Source organism: Eumetopias jubatus, unplaced genomic scaffold (genome assembly GCF_037043125.1).
Source record: "Eumetopias jubatus isolate StellerSeaLion01/CBP00866 unplaced genomic scaffold, mEumJub1_p1.0 scaffold_8, whole genome shotgun sequence".
Taxonomy (NCBI): domain Eukaryota; kingdom Metazoa; phylum Chordata; class Mammalia; order Carnivora; family Otariidae; genus Eumetopias; species Eumetopias jubatus.
The window spans coordinates 10,628,241-10,651,139 of NW_028274814.1; the positions used below are offsets into that span (position 1 = coordinate 10,628,241).

Consider the following 22,899-nt stretch of genomic DNA (forward strand, 5'->3'; position numbering starts at 1 on the left):
TGTGTATTTTGTTTCTTGGTTATGGTGAATTATTTCCTTATGAGTTTTATAAATTTTGATTGTGAACCCATCTTAAGATCTCATCTTTGAGATCTGTCTACCGATAAGATAAATTGAAGGTATGTTCCTGGTTTTGTTAGGGATACCATCAATACAGGACTGTTTAAAGTTTTGAACCTAAAGACTTCATAGGAACACATTAAACTTTCTAGGACGACTGCTGCCCCCCACCCCCACCCCCCATGTGTGTGGGTATATGTCTTTCTGTGTGTCTGTGTGTTTTCTGTACCTGCTATGACAAATTACCACAAACTTAGTGGTTTAAAACCACACAACTTTACTCTCTTATATAAGTTACAAAGGTCGGAAGTCGGAAATGGGTTTCACTGGGCCAGAATTGACATGTGGGCCCGGCTGTGTTCCTTCTGGACATTGTATATGGGAGAATCTGTTCTCTTGCCTTTTTTCAGCTTTTAGAGACCTCCTGCATTTCTTGGCTGGTGGCTGCTTCCTCCATCTTCAAGCCAGAAATGGCCAATTGAGTCATTTCACATGGCAGTCACTCTGATCAGCATTAACTCTCCTGCCTCTCTCTTTCCCCTGTAAAGATCCTTCTGATTACAGGAGCCCAACTCAGAAATCTCAGATAATCTTTGTGTCTCAAGACCCTTAACTTAATCACAGCTGGGAAGTCCCCTTTGCCATGTGAATTCTGCCTTCCCACCTTCAGCAAATTGAGGCCTTACATTTTGTTCCCATTTGGCATAAAAGTCCTAGCTCCTTTTTTAGAAGCTAGCATGTCTCTGTAGAGTAGCTTCTTTCATGTTTCTGCTCTGGGTTTTAGTCCTTCCTTCTTCCTCTTCCAGGATTTTCTTTACTCTCTTCAGCATTGGGCTATGAATTTTTAAAAGATGCTGTCACAGTCTGTTAAGGATGTTAGGTAGTTTGTAGTGGGAGAATTTTCAGGTTATCTAATCTGCCATATTGCCCCAGTTGCCATTCTTTATATTATCAAGGTATTAATGAGTTTTGTTTTTTTTTAAGATTTTATTTATTTATTTTACAGAGCGAGACATAGCGAGAGAGGGAATACAAGCAGGGGGAGTGGGAGAGGGAGAAGTAGGTTTCCTGCCCAGCAGGGAGCCCGGTGTAGGGCTCGATCCCAGGACCCTGGGATCATGACCTGAGCCGAAGGTAGACGCTTAACGACTGAGCCACCCAGGCGCCCTGGTATTAATGAGTTTTAATAAGATGTAAAGTCTTTCACTTCTATTTTTCCTATTATTTTTGAATTTAAATTGCTTTTAATTTAGCTTTACTAAAGAAAATCTCAATGAGTCTCATCGTTGAAGAAGCTGATCCATTAAGTCTGATTAAAACAGTTTATCTGTTTGAGCACTGTATTTTACTCTTATCAACACACTATCTTTTTAAATTTTAATCTGACCCCGCTCTGTCCTGTTTAGCCTGCTACTTGTCCCCAAGAATCTCTCTCACCACATCCTACCTTTCTTCTTGATTGTCTGGTCAGGTGGTTCTCTTTCAGTAAAAAATGTTATTTTCTGTTTTTCTGTCTCATCTGAGTTAAAGGTATATAGATATTATTCTGTACCCGACTGTTACCATTGAGCTTCATTTCACAATTTTCTTCTGGTTAAAAGCCATTCAGATATTACCTAAAGAATTGTAATGATAAGTCAGGTTCTATGTTACTCCTTTCTATACCCAGTCTTGCTCTCTAGAGCACTCACATAGTGAGTACTGTGTATCAGGCTTTTATACATGTGAACACCTACCAATTAATTCATCCTCACAAAATCAGAGGGATTTTGTGGATAAAGAAACTAATACACAGATAGTTATGTGACTTATTTAGGATCATATAGCTATTAAATGGCATTCGAACCATGCAGTCTAGTTTTAGAATCTGCTTATCACTGGGGTGCCTGGCTGGCTCAGTTGTTGGAGTGTGTGACTCTTAATCTTGGGATTGTAGGTTTGAACCCCACATTGGGTGTAGAGATTACTTAAAAACATAAAATCTTAAAAAAAAAATCTGCTTTATCACTATGCTGTACTGCTCTTATTTTTAGACAAAATTATTTTCCGCTCAGACTTTTAAAGGCAATAGACCATTTCTTCTAGTTTCCAGTATTGTCATTGAACTTTCTGATGTGTCTCTGATTTTATTTTATTTATTTTTAAAGATTTATTTTTTTCTTAGAGCATGGGGAGGGGCAGAGGGAGAGAATCATCAAGCAGACCCCTGGCTGAGTGTGGAGCCCGATGCAGGTCTCTATCCCACCACCCATGAGATCATGACCTGAGCTGAAACCAAGAGTTGGATACACTCAACCGACTGAGCCACCCAGGTGCCCTGTGTCTCTGATTTTAGATCCTTTGTATGTAACTTGTCTTTTTATCTCTGGAAACCTTTGGAATATTTGTCTTTAGCTGTGGTGTTTTGAAATTTCATAGGGATATAACTTGATACTGGTCTTCTAAAAGTACATATGGTCCCCTATTTATGATGGTTGACTTAAGATTTTTTTGACTTATGACAGTGTAAGAATGATATGCATTCAGTAGAAACTGTACTTTGAATTTTGATAATTTCCTGGGCTAATAATGTGCTGTACGATATTCTTTCGTGATGCTGGGCAGCAGCATCTCAGCTCTGTCAGCCACATGATCAGGAGGGTGAACAACTGACATACTTAACAGCATTAAGCACCCATGCAGGCATTCTGTTTTTTACTTTCAGTCTAGTATTCAATAAATTACATGAAATATTTAACACTTTGTTATAAAATGGCTTTGCATCAAATGTAGGCTAATGTAAGTGTTCTGGGCAGGTTTAAGGTTGGCTAGGTGAAGCTATGATGTTCATTAGGTTAGGTGTATTAAATACATTTTTGGCTTTGCTCCGCCATTGTGGTATGTACGATTGACTCTTCCTCGCCATGTCTCCTCACAAAACTTTTAGGATCCAATGATTCCTGTCCAGGAAACAAAAGCAGAATTGTCCCATTCCCCAGTGGATTTGGATGAAAACTGGTAATAAAATCAGGTGCAACTTTAAGAGGAGACATTGGAGAAGAACCAAGCTGTGTCTATAAAGAATTGCACATGAGATGGCACACATTTATGCTGTTTTGATGTTACTTGCTTGTACCGTATCACTCTGTAAACATCACTACTACCTAAGCAATAGACATATTTTATTGGGAAAAAATTTTTTTTTCCTGTTTCTAGGCTTCTGCACTAGTAGGTTGGTTCAGTAATAATATATGAGATCTTTTATTTGAAAAAAATGTACTTTTGATTTACAATATTTTCAGCTTACAGGTTTAATAGTATATAACCCAATTGTCAGTTGAGGAAGATCTGTACATTGTGTTGGCACTTGGAGAGATGCTGCTATATTTTTAGGATACACTGTTATTTAATAATTTCTTTTACAGGGGTGCCTGGGTGGCTCAGTCGTTAAGCCTCTGCCTTTGACTCAGGTCATGATCCCAGGGTCCTGGGATCAAGCCCCGCATGGGGCTCCCTGCTCAGCGGGAAGCCTGCTTCTCCCTCTCCCACTCCCCCTGCTTGTGTTCCCTCTCTCGCTGTGTCTCTCTCTGTCAAATAAATAAATAAAATCTTAAAAAAAGTAATTTCTTTTCCATTATATTCTGTTCTTTTTTTCTAGGTGTTCTATTCAGATATTAGACCTTTTGTGTTAACATTTTAGTGCTATTTTCCTTTTTTGTTTCCATCTCTTTGGGAGACTTACTCAACTATAAAGTCCACTGAATCTATTATTTTAGTTTTTACTATCCTTTCTAATTTTTAAGAGTTTTCTTGTTCTTTTTCATAAGTTAAATTTGTGCTTATTAATGGATTGTGTTTAATTCTTCTGCATATAATATATATCCTTGTTTTTAAGTATTCCTCTGATCGCTGAAAAATTGTTTTTTTTTTTTTTTTTAGGTTTTTCCCTCCCCTTTATGAAATACTGCCTCAAATCTAGTGATCCTTGGCTGTTTCTATTTAAGAATGAGGAACTCAAATGCTTTAAGTAGAAACTATATGTGACAGAGTGTCACTTGATGGGTGATTGGGCTTTAAGCAGGGGCACACCAGATTCTTAATATATAGCAGTCTATTCTTGTGCCATTATATTTCTGTTTTCGAGAATTTTCTAATGTTTTTCATGAGAGTTGCATTCATGAGGGAATGCTGACATTCTGAGACCATGGTGAGTGGAAGGGTGGGAAGTCCACTATTTAGTATACAGACACTGACTCAGTTATCCTGCTTTTAGCTTTGTTCCTCTCTTTTATTTATTCATTTATTTTAAACTTTATCTATTAGAGAGAGAGCATACCAGTGTGGGGAGGGGCAGAGAGAGAGGGACAAGGAAATCATGACCTGAGCTGAAGTCAGATACTTAGCTGACTGAGCCACCCAGGCTCCCCATTCCTCATTTTTAAAAACAGTTCTCTTGATATATAATTCACATACTGTGTAATTCACCCACTTAAAATGTACAGTTGAATGGCTTTTGATATATTCATAGAGGTATACATCTATCAGCACAAGCTGTTTTGGAACTCTGTCATTACTCCAAAAAGAAACCCTCAGTACTCCTTAGCTTTCACTTCCCAGTCCCTGTATCCTCTCTCTACCCAGCCCTAAGCAACTAGTAATCTACTTTTTATCTCTGTAAATTTGCTTATTCTGGATATTTCATATAAATGGAGTCATGTAATAATACGTGGTTCTTTGTGATGGTCTCTTTGATTTAGCATGTTTTCAAGGTTCACTCGTGTTGTAGCATGTATCAGTACTTACTCCACATTATTGTAAATAATAGTCTATTCTGTGGATATCACATTTTATTTATCCATTTATCAATTAGTGGACATTTGGGTTGTTTCCACTGTGTGGCTGTTATGATTAATGCTGGAACCTGAATATTTCTTTATGAGTTTCTGTTTGGATGATAGGTTTTCAGATATATTGGTCATATACCTAGGAGTGGAATTGCAGCATCGTAAGGTAACTCTGTTTAACCATTCAAGGAGCTGCCAATTGTTTTCCAAAGTGGTTACAGCGTTTTACATTTTCACCAGCAATGTGTGAGAGTGTCAGTTTCTCTACATCCTTGTAAACCCTGTTTTATCTCTATATTTTTTTATTAAGCCATCCTAGTGGGTGTCAGGTGGTATCTCATTGTGGTTTTGGTTCTGTTCCTCATTTTTGTAGTCTGTAGAACCTGTCACTTCCAAATTCTGAGCCTCTCAAAAGTTATTTTTTTCTTTCTTTTTTTTTTTATGTTTTATTTATTTATTCATGAGAGGCAGAGGCAGAGGGAGAAGCAGGCTCCCCGCCTAGCAGGGAGCCCAATGCAGGGCTTGATCCCAGGACTCTGGGATCATGACCTGAGCCGAAGGCAGACGCTTAACCATCTGAGCCACCCAGGCGCCTCAAGAGTTATTTTTTTCTTTTAGGATAAATTGTCTTGCTGTCTACAGGAGTTCGGGGTTCTAACTTTTTTTTTTAAGAGAGAGAGCAAGAGCGTGTGCATGTGAGCAGGGAGGGGCAGAGGGAATCTTTTTTTTTTTTAAAGATTTTATTTATTTATTTGACAGAGACAGAGATAGTGAGAACAGGAACACAAGCAGGGGGAGTGGGAGAGGGAGAAACAGGCTTCCTGCCGGGCAGGGAGCCCAATGTGTGGGACTCGATCCCAGGATTCTGGGATCATGACCTGAGCCGAAGGCAGACGCTTAACCACTGAGCCATCCAGGCGCCCGGCCAGAGGGAATCTTACGCAGCCTCCACATCCAGCACAGAGCCGGACTCAGGGCTTGATCCCATGAACCTGTGGTCATGAGCTGAGCCAAAATCAAGATTTGGATGCCCAACCGACTGAGATACCCTGACTCCCCTTCTTCTGTCTCTTCTGATCAGTTAGTTACCTTGACTCCATTTGCTTTCTGATATCCAAAGATTTATTAGTAGTTCTTGTCCATTGATTTTTCTCCTTTTATTTCCCCTTGTTATAGGCAGGAAAAATATTTTTATGAGTTACTTATGCAAAATATTTTTGTATTAGTTATTATATATAAATTAATTTTTTGGCATTCATTTTGGTGGAAGTCTCAGAAGGGAGAGCCATTAATGTATAATCAGTCCTCTAAATTTAATCTGAAGTACCGTTTGTACCTTTAAATATCCTCTCTGTAAATATCCCCAAATGTGGTTGTTACTTGTAAGAAGGATTACAGTACCACAAATACTTTTGTGATGAATATGAAAGAAGTGAGTAGGCTCAGAAAGGGCTACTATTGAGCATAATTCAAATCTTTTCAAAGTGTTGGGCTTGATGCTTTTTTTCTGGTAATACTGATTTGCACTCCATATATGTTTAATGTGGCTGGGCATCTTAAATGAACTAAATAATAATTTTTAATTCCTTTTTTTTTTTTAAGATTTTATTTATTTCACAGAGAGAGACACAGCAAGAGGGAACACAAGCAGGGGGAGTGGGAGAGGGAGAAGCAGACTTCCCGCTGAGCAGGGAGCTCTATACGGGGCTTGATCCCAGGACCCTGGGATCATGACCTGAGCCGAAGGCAGATGCTTAATGACTGAGCCACCTAGGAGCCCCTGATTTCTAAGATTGATTATAAGAGTTGTATTTTTTTTTTTAAGATTTTATTTATTTATTTGACAGACAGTGAGAGAGTACAAGCAGGGGGAGTGGCAGAAGGAGAGGGAGAAGCAGACTCCCTGCTGAGCAGGGAGCCCAGTGCTGGGCTTGATCCCAGGATCCCAGGACCCTGGGTCATGACCTGAGCTGAAGGCAGACACTTAACCAGCTGAGCCACTCAGGCGCCTCAAGAGTTGTATTTGTTATTAGCTTTAAGCTTTAACTGGTTTAACATCTAGTAAACTCAGTTAAATGCTTGGATATGGATTGGGGAACAGAATAATAATAATAATAACAATAAAAGCTAACATTTATTTGGTTCTTTCTGTATGCCAGACACTGCTGAAAATCCTTTATGTATAATAATTCACTTAATCCTCACAATAATGGTGTGAGTTTGGCAAATTTTTTTGTTTTTATATCTTATTTGTACAGTAAGAAACTGAGGGCATGGAGAGAAAGTCACTTGCCCTAGATCACACAGCTAGTAAATGCAGAGTCTACTATTAAATCGATGCAGTCGGGTTCTTGAGCTTGTGCTCTTAGTCATTAGACTATAATGTGTGGCATTTCTCAGAATTTTAAATACATATAATCTTTTTAAGAAGGGAGGGGCCCTCATGAAATAGTAAAAAAAAAAAAAGTTAATTCCTAGTAAGGAGTAATAGGTTGGGGATTAAGTACAAATTCATGACCTGGTATTTGGAAGATAAACTGTGATCCAATGTTCTCTTAAAAATTCATATTTGCCTTAGATCCTAATTTGGATCAAAAATGGTCATCACTAAATTAAGCACAAAAAATTATTTTTTGAGGTAGATGTATAATCACCATGTGTAGTGTTCTACATTGTGTCTTATATTCTTAAGCAGGAGAAGAGACAGAAAAATGTCATTGGGTGGTACTAAAAAATTGGATATGGGCCAAAGTGTTAGTGACAAATCCAGTTTTTCCCAGGATAAAGTATTTCTGAATAATTCTGATCCAAGTGTTTTAGATTATGTTTTTCCACCAGAGTCTTATTTTGCAGCTCATCATTTCTAAATAGGTCTATTTTATAGCGTGTATATATAGGTCATTCTGAATCAAGTTAACTTTGCAGTTGATTGGGACCTTGTTTCAAGCTTATTGAACAAAGCTCTGTAACACAGAATTTTGGGCATACGGCCATTTCCAGAGTCTGGTCCAAATAAGCAGTAACAAACAAAGATTGTTTCTTTCTTGGCTAACAGCTTTGTCTGTGTGGCTTGTCTCAGGACTCTTTTACACTTTTTCTATTCCTTTTATACTCCTCTCCCTTTTCTATTCAGAGCAAAAGTGTTTCGATTTTCATTCTGTAGTTATTCTTTCAGCAAACATTTATTGTGCTTTTACTTATATACAGGGTTCTTTGCTTGAAATCTATAATGCCCTCCCTGTATTGACAGTGGCAGTTGTGAGGATAGTAGGCCTTCCAACATGATATTGTAGAAAATATGTGAAATGTTGAGTAGTTTTGCTGTGTTGTACTTCTTTTCTCTCTAGCTTTCTGTCTTTTGATAATTAGGATATTTTTTTTTTGAGTATCTATAAAGAAAGCATGTTTTTCTGCCCCTTCCCCCCTCTCCCTCAACATGGTAAGGGAAAGGAAAGAGAACATAATTAAAACAATTTATTTCAATATAATAGTTTAAAATAATCATATCTTAAAATATAATTAAAATCTTGTGTGCTTACAAAATTTATCTTATTTCAGCATTTGTTTTAAAAAATATTTTCCTTTCTAAATAGAATCACTTTTAGACTATTTTAATTAGAACCTTTGCTTTCCACAAAATTTATTTTACCTCTTCAGTCCCTGATCTGCTTATATTATAAAGGGCCTGTTTGACCCTTTAAAAATAAATTGCGAAATTTGCTTTTCTAATTTCTTTAGTATTCCTTTGATAACTTTTAATCAGAGCAGAGTTTAACTTATTTTTATTCATGCCGTTAAAAATTTTCTTATATGTCTAAGCAGGTATTGTATTTTCATGTCTCTTTGCCTTTGCTTATACTGTTCCCTCCACTTGGATTTTCCTCTTTCCCCCATCCTCCTTTCTTCTTTTTGGTCTGCCAAATATGGCTGGCTAAAATGAAGTTTCTTTTATGGAGTTCCTTGATGTCGCTTGAAGAATATTAATCATTTTTTTTCCTCTCTGTTCTATTTAGTACTTTGTGTGTGATTAAAATTTTTGAAAAATTATACTTAATACATTCAAAAGAATAAATGTAATGCATGTTACAACATTTGTAATAATAAAACGAATATCTGTGAATCCACCACCAAAGTTAACTAGAAAATGATCAGTTCTATTTCTTCTACCTATGTGCTTCAAAATTGCCCTTCAAAAAAGTTTATCACATAAATATATATTCCTTAACATTTGTTGTTTAATTTTGTTTGTATTTGGGCTTAGTAAAAATAGGTTCATGCTGTATGTAGTCTAACATTGCTTGCTTTTTTTAAATTAAGCATTATGTTTCCAAGATTTATCTGTACTTCATGTATAGTTCATTCATATTAATGTATAATATTTCAAATATGCCGCCTATTTGCATTTACATTTAATGGATCTGGAATTGATTTTTTTCCCTGTAGTGTGAGGTTGGGTTCCATTTTTAGTGTTTCTTTCTATATGGAAACTAGTTGCCCCATTTGAATAATGTATTCTTTCCTACTATGTCATCACTGTAAGATACCAAGTTTCCTTGTTAAGTGTGAGCTTGTTTCTGAGTTCTTTCTTCTGTTGAATTTGTCCATAGTCTTATTCACTATGGCTTTATAATAAATCTCAATGGGCAAGTTCCTCCTCCCCCTTTCTAATTTTTTTTTTAACTTTGGTCATTCTTTCCCCTTTGCCCTTGTGTATATAGTTTGAAACTATAAAAGACTTGCTGGGGTTTTTATTGGGAGGCCTTGAAGTTGTAGATCAGTTTGGAATCAATTGTTGTATTGGCAGTATTGGCATCAGTACTTCATTGCATGGGAGTGGGGGAGTGAGAGAGATGTCTGGTTGTGAGTAAGTGGGTGTGTGCTGTACTTGGCTTGGAAGCCCACATAATTTTTTTTTTCAGGTTAATTTTTCTTTTTTTTTTTTTAAGGTTTCATTCTAATTTTTTTTTTTAAGATTTATTTATTTGAGAGAGCGAGAATGAGAGAGTACATGAGAGGGGAGAGGGTCAGAGGGAGAAGCAGGCTCCCCGCCAAGCAGGGAGCCCGATGTGGGACTCGATCCTGGGACTCCGGGATCATGACCTGAGCCAAAGGCAGTTGCCCAACCAACTGAGCCACCCAGGCGCTCTCAGGTTAATTTTTCAAACTCCCATTTCACTGTTTCCTTATTTCTTCCCTTATTTATAACTGGTTGGGGAGAGAGTTTGTTATGGTTTTATTCAGGATGTTCTGATCATTTCTGTTGATTATCTTATGTTCCACGTTGTCATGATTCACAACTCTTCATATCATTTGTACTTGTATTGAGTCTGTCAAAAGAGTTTTCTATTTGTGTTATCTTAGCTCTAGATTATGCCTCTTACATTACCCAAATTCAGAGGCCTCATTTGCTTTGTTTTGTTTTTTTTAAAGATTTTATTTATTTATGTGACAGAGAGAGACACAGCGACAGAGGGAACACAAGCAGGGGGAGTGGGAGAGAGAGAAGCAGGCTTCCCACTGAGCAGGGAGCCCAATGTGGGGCTTGATCCCAGGACTCTGGGATCATGACCTGAGCTGAAGACAGAGGCTTAACGACTGAGCCACCCAGGCGCCCCCAGAGGCCTCATTTGCTTTGTATTCAATGGTTGCAGCTATGTCTTTGTTCCTGGCCCATTGTTGTACAATTTCATTTTGTGTGCTGAAAATGCAACATAAAATATTAATAAAATTGAAAAAATTATTTTTAAAATGTGAAGACTTTCTTCAAATTAAAAAATTTTACAGGGATGCTTGGGTGGCTCAGGTAGTTGAGCGTCTGCCTTTGGCTCAGTAATGATGCCAGAGTTTGGGAATCAAGCCCCGCATTAGGCTCCCTGCTCAGTGCGGAGCCTGCTTCTCCATCTGCCGCTTTCCCTAATTGTGCTCTCTCGCTGTCTCTCAGATAAATAAATAAAATCTTAAAAAAAATTTTTTTTTACAAACTATTGCATAGTTTCAAAACTGGACAAGGAAATTGTTAAACTATTTTATTGTCATTTGACGTTTAGGCAGTAAACAGAAACACTGCCTTATGTTAAATTTAGTTCTTTGATTTTTTAGCTTTGAATTATGTAAAAGGTCTTCAGGAATGTACTCTTCCCTTAAAAGCTGATCCTCTGAACCTGTTCATTCTATCTCTTACTTCCAAATATATCTCCATGTACATTCTGTTTTGACTTGATCACTTCGTTAGGTGCTGAATCATCAAACATGCTCTTCATTTATCAGAACTTGTCTTTGGGTTTCTAGCCTTTTCTCTAGTTTGTCCTGCTGATAGCCATGTCTGTAACATCTGCTTTCTTCTTTCAAGTCAGTTTCAGTCTTTAGGGCTTGTTTACCTTGGAATCATTGAGTTTCGAGCTTCCAGAATCGTAATGCTCATTAGACTGGCTCTGAGGAGTCCTCTAACATCCTACTATTGCAAAACTGGAGATTTGAACATAATTCGCATTCGTCATCTTTCTTTTTTTATTTTATCTTTTAAAATAAAAATTATGTATATTTAAGGTGTACAACATGATTTGATGTACATATACATAGTGAAATGATGACTGTAGTCAAGCTAAATAATGTATCTTCTTCTCACAGGGTTACCTGTTGTGTGTGTGATGAGAGTACCTGAAATTTACTCTTTGTAAATTCAATACTGCATTATTAACTGTAATCATCATGCTATACATTAGATATCTAGGCTTACTCATTCCATGTAGCTGCAACTTTGTAGCCTTTGACCAATATCTCCCCATTTCCCCCACTCCCAGAGTCTGGTAACCATCTTCTGCTCTGCTTTTTGTGCCTTCAACTTTTTAGATTCTTCATTTCCTCCACCTCCCCACCCCATCTCCTTCTGTGTGTTTGACTTTTTTTAGATTCTATGTAGAAGTGAGATGATGCAGTTTTTTTTCTTTCTGTGTTTGGCTTAGTTCACTTAGCCCTTAGTTGACTCCAGGTTCAATGTTCATTATGTTTCTAATACACAATGTGATATGTACATTTTTTCATATTAATATTTTAGACATACTTTGCCTTAACTTCAGGGTTGTAGATTGGATAGTTTGATAAATAAGATTCAGATTTGGTTAAATTTTTTTAGTACTTTTTTGTATCAAGCAATATTAGTCTGTTATCCCATCCCCATTATATGTAAGCAAAATGGAATCTTAGTGAGCTAAAAAGCTTGTATGAAATATCACAACTAGTACATGAAAGAGCCAGTGTTCAAACCTAGGTTTTCTGATTTCATATTTGTGTGTGTATGTGTGTGTATTTTCTTTTAAACCAGTGGTTTTCAGCTGTGCTTCATAGGTCTAGGGATTGCTGCCGGGTGATCACAACAGTAAACTAGGGTAACTCTTAAGTTTTATCTCCAGCATATTATAATTGAAAACTAATTTTCTTTATATCAAACTGCTTATTTTGCTATCTAAAAATGAAAAATCGGGACGCCTGGGTGGCTCAGTCGGTTAAGCGGCTGCCTTCGGCTCAGGTCATGATCCCAGGGTCCTGGGATCAAGTCCCACATCGGGGTCCTTGCTTGGCGGGGAGCCTGCTTCTCCCTCTGCCTGCCTCTCCCCCTGCTTGTGTTCTGTCTCTCTCTCTCTCCCTCTCTGACAAATAAATAAATCTTAAAAAAAAAAAAAGATGAAAAAATTGTGAAAGTAAGGAAATTCACGTTTAAGAAGGAATTAGTCTCCCTAAAAAATCTAACTTTGGCTTGGTGAGCATATGCATGCTGTTGTTATACAAATGTTCCAAGTCTGTTTCCCTCCTCCTGCCTGCTGTATTCATTCACCCTGCCATATGGAGGGTTGTGCTTTGGACTTTTGTGATTTGGACTTTTGTGATTCCTACTTGGGAAACTGGGGAGGGAGTGAACTCAGAGAGAAAGACTTCAAGTAATTTGAAATAGTGTCCTGAATATATCTGCAGTGTGTAAGGGAAGTAGGGAGGGTGAAAAAGATTATTTTAAGGCAAGATACCATGATATTTGAGAGAAATAGGGAAAGAACTCGAGCCAGTTTGAATTTGTTTTTCCCATGAAGACTGGGAACCATGTGGGATGTTCTTTTAATAGGATTTAAGCAGGTGAGATATCTTCAAAGTTTTTCATTTTGTTTTCTCAAGTTTACTGTTTTTGTAAAGATCACCATGGTTACACCATAAAGAACAGATTGAAAGAGAATAGATGGATGCAAGTGAACCAGTTAGAAGGCTTTTGTAATAACTAAGGTGAGGGATGGTACAGTAGATTGACTAGGACGAAGCTGTTGGGAGACAGAAGGAAATACATTTCTGGTTTGTATATATGTATGTTTTTAAATCGAGGTAAAATTGACATATTAGTTTCAGCTGTACAACATAATGATTCAGTATTTGTATATATTGCAAAGTAATCACCACAATAAGTCTAATTAACATCTGTCTCCAAACATAGTTAACAAAAATTATTTTCTTGTGGTGAAGACTTTTAAGATTTACTCTTAGGAACTTTCAAATATACAATAAAGTATTATTAATGATAGCCACTATGTTGCACATTACATCCCCATGACTTACTTATTTTATAATTGTCAGTTGTACCTTTTGACTTCCTTAACCCATTTTGCCTAGCCCCTGCCTCTGGCAACTACTGATCTGTTCTCTGTGCCTGTGGGCTTGTTTTTTTGTTTTTTAGATTCCATGTATAAGTGAGATCATATGGTATTTGTCTCTCTGTCTCATTTCACTTAGCATAATACCCTCAAGGTCCATTCATGTTGTTACAAATGACAATATTTCATACTTTTTTTATGGCTGAAAAGCACTCCATTGTGTAGTATACCATTGTGGTGGTGGTGGGTCATACACACACACACACACACACACACACCACAGCTTTATCCATTCATTCATTGATGGCCACTTAGATTTTCTCCCCCCATATCGTGGATATTATAAACAATGCTGCCGTGAACATGGGAGTGCATATAGATTTTTGAATTAGTGTTTTTATTTTCTTCAGATAAATAATCAGGTGGAATTGCTGGATCATATGGTAGTTCTATTTTTAATTTTCTGAGGAACCGCCTTACTGTTTTATATAGTGGCTGTACCTGTTTGCATTCCCACTAACAGTGCACAGGGGTTCCCTTTTCTCCACATCCTCACCAACACTTGTTAAAGTAAATGTGACAAGATTTAGTGATACTGGATATGAACTAAGCGCTAGATGTCTGACTTAAATAACTTGATAGAGAACTCTTATAGAACATTGAAATAGAATTGAGTAGACTATATGTTTGATTTGGGGCACTTTCATTTTGAGGTACCATTGACATACCTGAGGGGAATGTTACTTTTTTTTTAGACTTATTATTTATTTTAGAGAGAGAACATGTGAATGGGGGAAGGGCAGAGGAAGAGAATGTCAAGCAGACTCTGTGCTGAGCGTGGAGCCTGACGTGAGGCTTGAACTCATGACCCTGAGATCATGACCTGAGCCAAAACCAAACAACCAGCTGAGCCACCCAGGCGCCCCTGTTACACTTTATTTGTACAATTCTGCAGCTCAGAGGAGAGGTCTAGAATAAAGTTTATGTGTATATAAATGGCAATTTAAACTTGAATGTGGATGAGTTTGCCAAGGAGAGGTTATAAAGCCGAGAGAAGCTAGGACATAATGCAGAGGTCCTTGCAAAGGACACAGAAATGAGTGTTCAGGGAGTTAAGAGCAAACCAGGGTGAGTGTTGGTCCATGTTGTTTTACCTTCCAGTGAAATCTCAGTATTTTCTTTTCTGTAGTATTATGAATCCCCAAAATTAATTCCATGTCAATCCAAATTTGTACTAATTAAAATTCTGCTATAGAAAAGGAAAAGAGTTTATTTCATTTTTTTAAATATATTTTTTTAAGATTTTATTTATTCATGAGAGACAGAGGGGGAGAGAGAGAGAGAGAGAGAGAGAGAGAGAGAAGCAGAGGGAGAAGCAGGCTCCCAAGGAGCAGGGAGCCTGATGCGGAACTCGATCCCAGGACCCCAGGATCATGACCTGAGCCGAAGACAGATGCTTAACCATCTGAGCCACCCAGGCGCCCCAAGAGTTTATTTCATTTTTCAAAAGATTTATTTATTTTGGAGAGAGAGCATGTACACATGTGCGTGTGTGAGTTGGGGGGACGGCAGAGGGAGAGAATCTTCAAGCAGACTCCCCACTGAGCACCAAGCCCAATGTGGGGCTTGATCTCACCACCCATGAGATCATGACCTAAGCTGCAACCAAGAGTCGGACGCTTAACTGACTGAGCCCCCCAGGCACCCCAGAAAAGGAAAGAATTTAAAAGATAAGTGGAGGCATTAAAAAATGTAGCTTTTAAACTACGATTTCTAACATGAATGACTATATCAGATAATCTTCAGGGTTACTGAGTGGGAGGGACTGGCTTGAGTATGAATTGTTTCAGTATAAAAATGGGTTTGCTTTTTTTTAAGAACTGTGAAAGGCCTGAGATTTTGCCGTCTATGCAAGCTAGCAAGTTAGCCTGCCATAGTTGCATAGATGCTGGTAGAAGGTACAAGACTTCTGGGTCATAGACATAGGACTTTATTATTCATGACAGTAGCAAGAGCCAGTGTTGTTATTTGTGCCAGTTTTCCAAGCCCAAACTCCATAGAAAAATTTGAAGAGGGCTGAGTGATGCCTCTCCTGTATTGCAGTATTGTCTGTTATAGAAGAGGAGCCTTTAGGTTAGGGAACCCAAACTTTTATAGTGGGAAGTAGCCTGCCTGATGTTAATCCTGGAGGGAGATGTCATCTTTATTATACTAGATAGTAAATGAACCTATCTATTGCTCCCAGGGGAGACATTTGTATCCTTCATGGCTGTTTGCTATACAAACATACTTAATATATTATGGAACAAAGAGAGGCAGTGGCTCCACTTACAAGATATATATAAATATTATGGAACATGGATAATTTGCCTTCAACAAGTTTTTCCCCTAATTTCTATACATTACTTGGCTTCTGGTAAAATTTCCCATAATGATGCTCTTCATTGGTCCTTCTGATTAATTTGTCTGACAAAGGCTGGGACCACAGCCATCCAGTTTATCTCATAAGACATTTAATTAAGGTTATGTACTGTCAGGGTAGCAGGATGAGGCCAAACTGCAATATTGACCTCAACTGTGCTCTGTAGGGTCGTAGACCCAAGCAGCTGAACAAGTGCCATTAACCATCAGGGTCTGCCTTAGAGAGCCAAGTGGCTTTCTCTTTAAGTTTCTTCACCAACTTTCTACTTGACCCAAGGCATTAATCTAAGAACTGCAGGATGTTAGAAAAAACCTGCAGGATATATTAAGGAATGCACAGATTTGGCCTTTGCCTGCAAAGAGGAAGTCTGGGGCAATTCTGTCATCCATAGTAATCCTGATCACAGTGAGTTGAGACTGACCTGGATGGCCGCAAGGCTGAGGTGATGTCATTGATCACCTCAGCTGAAGTCCAGGACAAATTTTAAACTACCTTTTCTAATTGGGTATTAGAATTAGTAAGGGTATTAGTGAAGGGTATTCTGCTTTTTCCATGCCAATAGAGCTCTCGCAAACCTGGTGAACATTCCTAAAACCCGCTGGACTTCTGCAAGAAGTGTGGCAAGCACCAACCCCACAAAGTGACACAATACAAGAAAAGCAAAGATTCTCCTTATGTCCAGGGAAAGCGGCATTATGACAGGAAGCAGCATGGCTATGGTGGGCATACTAAGCCGATTTTCTGGAAAAAAGGCTAAAACTACAAAGAAGATTGTGCTGAGACATGAATGTGTGTTGAGCCCAACTGCAGATCTGAGAGAATGCTGGCTATTAAGGGATGCAAGCATTTTGAACTGGGAGGAGATAAGAAGAGAAAGGGTCAAATGATCTAGTTCTAAGCTTCATATTTGCTATATTATGAAAACAAAAAAATCTTGAGGTTATGTTTAAGAAACAAAGTAAGGCTATTCTTAATTATTGCCGGGGGGGGGGTGGTGCACAGTGGACCTCTCAGAAGGATAACTGACTTGTTAATTATGTGCAGTCTGAGGCAGTTATCCCTAAAATGGGAGTCATCCAATTAGAAATACCCTTACTTTGGAAAGAGCAGTTGTCTGCAGACTACATGATCTCCTTGTGGTGCTTAAACACTTGAAGGTCTCTTATGACCACCCCTAAGGTGCAGAATGTGGTGTTTACAGTTGTTGTCCCTCTGTCCCCCAGATAGGACGTAAGTCAGGGAGTACAGGCTGACAGTTTCTCTGTTGTTGCCTCCTGCAGAGCTGGTAGGCCTTACGGGTCACAGTTCAGTACAAATAATCAAATCTAATGATTGTTTTTGGAGGGATTACCTGAAGGCAGTCAGTCCAGTCTGTCCTGTTTATCTATGCCATCAACCAGGTAGCATTCATCTGGCCTTTGGAATGACTGAATGATAGCTATAGGAAAGGGCAGGGGGTAGGAGAGACACCTGGAGGTATTGACAGGTGTTTTGTGTGGGAAGTGCAGGAGCTAGGATTACCCTCTGTTGCTTCCTAAAGACTCTTCCTTGAGGTTAAAGAGAATGGTGATCCTTTTGTGATCAGAGCCGTACAGCAGGGTGTGGCAGACTCAGCTGTCGGTTCAATTTAAGGCACTGGGACACTGTATAGGAGAGCTGCACCAGGGAATTTTCCTTTGTGAGAAAAGCTCCAGGGGTGATTTTGAAAGACAGATCACTAATGTCCCTCTTTCTTACCTCCTGAGGTCTAAAGTGTTTATTCCACAGGTGCCAGAGTTGTTCTTCCACATCACAAAATGAGTGTCCCATACCAGTAACTAACTTCTCCCTTTTTCCCAGTCATCCCTGACTCTTACCCAGACCTTTTGTCTGGAATGGTCAGGTACAGGAGGGACAAGGGCATTTTTTATTAAACTTACAGAGACCCTATTATGTCTCCTGTTTTGGGCCACATGATTCACTGTAAGGGGACTTGGTGAGCAGCAGTATACTTTATTAACCAAATGGTCATTATCTTTATTATCTAAGAAATCCATCAAGAAAATTCAGGTGGCTAAACCAGAAATAAGTTAGAATTCCCAAGACCTTCTTTTGTCTAGGCTGCCATCCGGAAGGTATACCAATCAGGTCAGCTTGGGGTTTCCATTAGGCGAAAGAAAGAAGCATCATGCTTGGTAATGGTTAGGACAGATCACAAGTGGCAAAGAAGGGATGATTGCTTCCTAGGGATATCCACGTTCAGTGACCAAATTGCTGTATTGTTATGTGTGAACCAGGAAGAATTAAGGAGGTATAGTCAGAAATCTTTCTGAGTTGATTAAAATTTTTTTTAAATTGTGGTAAAATACACATGACATAAAATTTCCTATCTTAACCATTTTTTTAAGATTTTATTTTTTAAGTAATCTCTACACCCAGCGTGGGGCTTGAATTCATAACCCTAAGATCAAGAGTTGCATGCTCTACCAACTGAGCCAGCCAGGTGCCTTGACTAGTAGCCCATTGTTAGTGACTTCTAGAATAAAAACATACTATCAGACTGCAAATGGTTTGGAAAGTGAAAAACATGGCACAGATTAGTGTCAAGGGTAACACTGGTGTGGCTGGAGTCAGCTGACTGGACTGGAATAGCAGTATCCTACTTGAGAAAGTGTCATCAACGGTAAGGCCCCACTAATAGCCTGAAGAGGAGGGTCAAAGATCTGATGTAACCAGTCTGTCAGTAGGAAGAGATATGGCCTCTGTCATATGAGATAAATGGGTCTTCTGAGAATTACAAGTGTGGGATGCAGTGATTGCCTCCGCATCAGAAATATAGAGTCCTTTACTCTGTATCTGTTCTGTGATGGTACATGTGTTGATAGGTCCTGCAGCAGTAATGGCAGTCTGGGCAGTACAGCCCTGATCAGCACCTTCATTCCATTTGATCTCATCAGACAATGGTCCCTTGCCATGGGCATCTATATTTGTGACCTAGACTATCTGAACAGCAACTGCAATATGTCCCCACAGTTTATGGCTAGTTTTTAGTCAGTCTGTAGTTTTCCAAGTGGTAGGCCAACAAGCTAGGTCATTGGTAACAGACCCAGAATCAGTAAAAATATAACAAGGTTTATGAAGAGGAATATTGGTCAGATCTGTGAGGACATCCTTGAATTCTGCCCACAAAGCAAAGCAGTCACACCCATTTTCAGCTCTGTGTAGCTGGCCCTGAAATTGAACAGCATAGTAGGCCACTGAGCAGCATAGGGTTTCAGTGTAATTAAATCATTCATTAGTGAACCAGGCCCAGGCATTTATGGGATCCTCTGTGAATCAGGGGCCTCAATGAGCCAGCAACTTTGGTTAGGCAGAATGGAGGCCAAAATTTCCCCAAAGGGATAACTGACACTTTTTCATTTAAAGCTGAAATACCACAGGGGCCTGGCTGGCTGCATTCTTGAGTTTACCTCTTTAATGTGATAAGAGAAGCATGTTAGGCTCTTACCACCTTACTAGTCATTGAGTTTGAGTTGACCCATTCTCAAATGGGAAACTTCAAAAGGAGTGCACCTGGTGGCTGTGTCAGGGAGGCATTGAATCCAGAAACCAAGGGACACCTTGGTGGCGGCTGCACCTCTTGCCAGAGACTCCAGTCAGTAAAATCATCTGTGCATGGAGACTTGTACACAAAGGGGTCATAAGGATTTTGGGGTGCTAAAGCTACCAGTGCTTTCTACATGGGCTCTTTCCAGTTGGCATAATCCCCTCTGGCACTTAGGAGCATTCACAGTACAGGCATGTAAAATATCAGTAAATTATATATTCAGTGGTAGAAGCCACAACAGTAATACACCAAATTTCCATAGGATACTGAAAAGAGAGCCAAGTGCTGTCTGCACAGAGTTGAGTGGATTACAGGAAAGGAACTCCCAATTTAGGGGACCAGATCCAAAGACACCATCTGAAAAGTATGGGTTAGTTACTCTTTTCACACTGTGAATCCCACCCAAACCTTGATAGCTGAAAGCATGTACCCTCTTCCTCCACATGAAAGGTATGAATGTGATGTGGTCTCCTGTATCTAACAGAGCCATAAAATTTTGAGTCCCTCCTCTTCCTGGTGTTCTAGCATACCTGGGTATGATTGATCTTCAATTCCCCTTGGGAACTAGGAAAACTCATCTCCACCCCCAGTCATCTTTCTCTGTAAAGCAGCTGAGGCTGGGCTATGGGGAGATTGGGAGAGAGCAGCTCTGCACCTGTAAAGAAGTTGCATTTCCTTTCAGTTTTGAGCAGTGCTCTAGCTGTGTGCTGAGCAATCGAATAAATCTGTGGTATTTTTGATCCTCCCAAAGTCCCATATTCTGTGACAAGGTCATCAGTACTGGCATTCAGCAGCTACAACCACATTGCTTTCTGACCAGGGAAATGAGCTTGTGCCCTTTGGATGACTTGGGCTAAGATCTGCACAGTGACAGCATTGTTTTTAGGAGTCTACCTAATGTTGGCTATTTGCTGCTCCATTGTCAAGATAACATCTCTTAAATTCTTGCTTGATTTCAACATAAGAATTAGAGGAGTTTTCCAAGGCTAGAAGGTCTGACAGCAAGAATTTATCTAGATTTCTTTGGTCAATTTCTCATTCTCTAGTGAATCACCTTCATTATCATTTTAAACCCAGTTCAGTACAGTAAGAGCCTGAAGACAAGTCAGTGCCTGCCGCAGTTTCTCTTAGTGAAATTTGGGATGGGCTGGGGAGGGTGGTGGGAAAAGCTCTCTTGGAGCAGACAGGACCCATTGCCAAAAAATGCTGAGGTCTTTACTCATCTTTTTTTTTTTTTTTTTTAAAGATTTATTTATTAGAGAGAGGGAGAGAGAAGATCCCAAGCAGACATTCCATTGAGCACGGAGCCCGATGTGGGACTAAAAATCCACAACCCTGAGATCATGACCTGAGCCAAAATCAAGAATTGGATGCTCAACTGACAGCCACCCAGGCGGCCCCTCTTTTACTAGTGTTGAATGGATTGAATGTTGACAAAATGACTGCAGGAGGGTCTGAGCAATAAGATACAAAGCTGTTGCCGTCTTTTTAAATAAGCATTATGTGTCCCATCCCTACATCTCCTAAGCAAACTAGCTGAAGTTCTGAAGATTCTTTTGGTTCTGACCACAGTTGTTGCAGTTTTTCTCCTTTGGCACCCAGTGTAACATTGGGTGTAACATTATCTGAAGAGGAACAGTCCTTTGTGTTCCCCACTCCCTCTGCCAGATAAATCTTATTACCAGTTGTTCACAGAACAGACCTGCTGAGGCCAACTCTAAGGTTGATGGAAAGCTGACAGTAACTGGGGCATCATTCAGACTTCTGTTTTTGAACCTACAAAATGATATTCAACCTGAAACTACATCCTCAATTTAGCCTTTGTTAATAGGCAGTAACATGGAGGACCATTCATTGCTTGGTTGACCATCCCATTTGGTCAGCATGTTCACTCACAATTCCCATGGACTTACGTCACGTCGATTCCTGTTAACTGGTCTTTCGTTCTATTTCTAGAAACTCTGTCAGTATTCCATCCTCATTGTCAGAACTGTCAAAAATTGTGAAGAGTTTAAGATTTTACCCTTTGTGCAAGCTAAGAAGTTAGCCTGCCACAATTTCATAGATACTATTAAAGACATGAGACTCTTGGGCAAGATGCAGAATGTCATTGCTCATGGCAATAGCAGTAGCCAGTGTCAGCATTTGTGCTAGATAACTAGCCCCAATTTCCACTGGATACTGAAAAGAGAGCCAAGTGATGTCTGTGCAGAGTTGGGTGGATTACAGGAAAGGAACTCCCAATTTAGAGGACCAGATCTTTTATAATGGGCAATAAACCTTCCTGACCTTTGCCCCAGGGCTGACATTATTTTTAATACACTGGACAGTAAACAAACCTGCCTTTTGCTCTCCAGGAAGACATTTCATCTTCTAAGGCTATATAAATACTGTATAAATATCCAGGACAGAGGGAGCAGTGCCTTTTCTTATAGGATGTGCAAAAACGGTAGACACTGAAGGAGAGTTGTCTCTCTACCTTGTTTTGGAATTGGGAGAACATTTTTGATTACAGGTTCTTTCCCAATCAATTTTTTAAAATTCTGGAAATAGAATCTTAAGCATTAACATTAAATTTTTTTTATTCTGACAGTACCCCTCTACCCCCTTCAGTTCACATCCTTGCTTCTTCTCCACCTAGACTACCATCATTGCCTCCTACCTGGTCTCACTGCCAGTGCTCTTGTTCTGTCTATCCTCAACACCTCTACCAGAGGGATTCTCAAAAAATTTTATTTATTTATTTATTTATTTATTTATTTATTTATTTATTTATTTATGAATGAATGAATGAATGACATAGAACACGAGTAGAGGGGAGAGGGAGAAAGCCCCCAACATGGGGCTTGATCCCAGGACCCTGAGATCATGGCCTGAGCCGAAGGTAGACGCTTAACTGACTGAGCCATCTTTAATCCCTTAATAAGGATTAAAACATCCCTTATCTAGTTTTAAATGTTGGCAACTAAACAACAACAAAATTCTTTTTTAAGTCATAAAGGCCAGTATTAGGTAGGCTGCATGATGCCAGTTCATAACTTTTGCTCTAACTTACCATCTTTTCTCCTATACTTTTTTCTGCAATATGAATAATTGCCTTGAATAATTTCCATATTTACCTCTTCTATTTATCCTTAAAAACCTACAGACTCTATAAAGTCTTTAAGTGAGCACTTCTCAACCTAGTTAGGTATCTTGGCTCTGAACACCTTTGGAGTAATTTCAGATACACTGTGCTTATGTCACTACAGCACTACCTCATTGTGTTGTAATCATTGATTTTCTTCCTGGTCTGCATCCCCAGTAAAGTGTAAGCTTCTCAGAGCAGGACCTCCCTCCCTTTCCATACACGCTGAATTTTTAGGAATGAAAATTGCT

The 22,899-nt window shown here is 39.1% G+C and overlaps 1 protein-coding gene across 8 annotated transcripts in view; it reads left to right on the top strand.

Annotated features, from left to right (window-relative positions):
* Window positions 1–22,899, top strand: part of ABI1 (abl interactor 1) — a 128,196-nt gene that overhangs the window by 76,689 nt on the left and 28,608 nt on the right. The window lies entirely within an intron of this gene.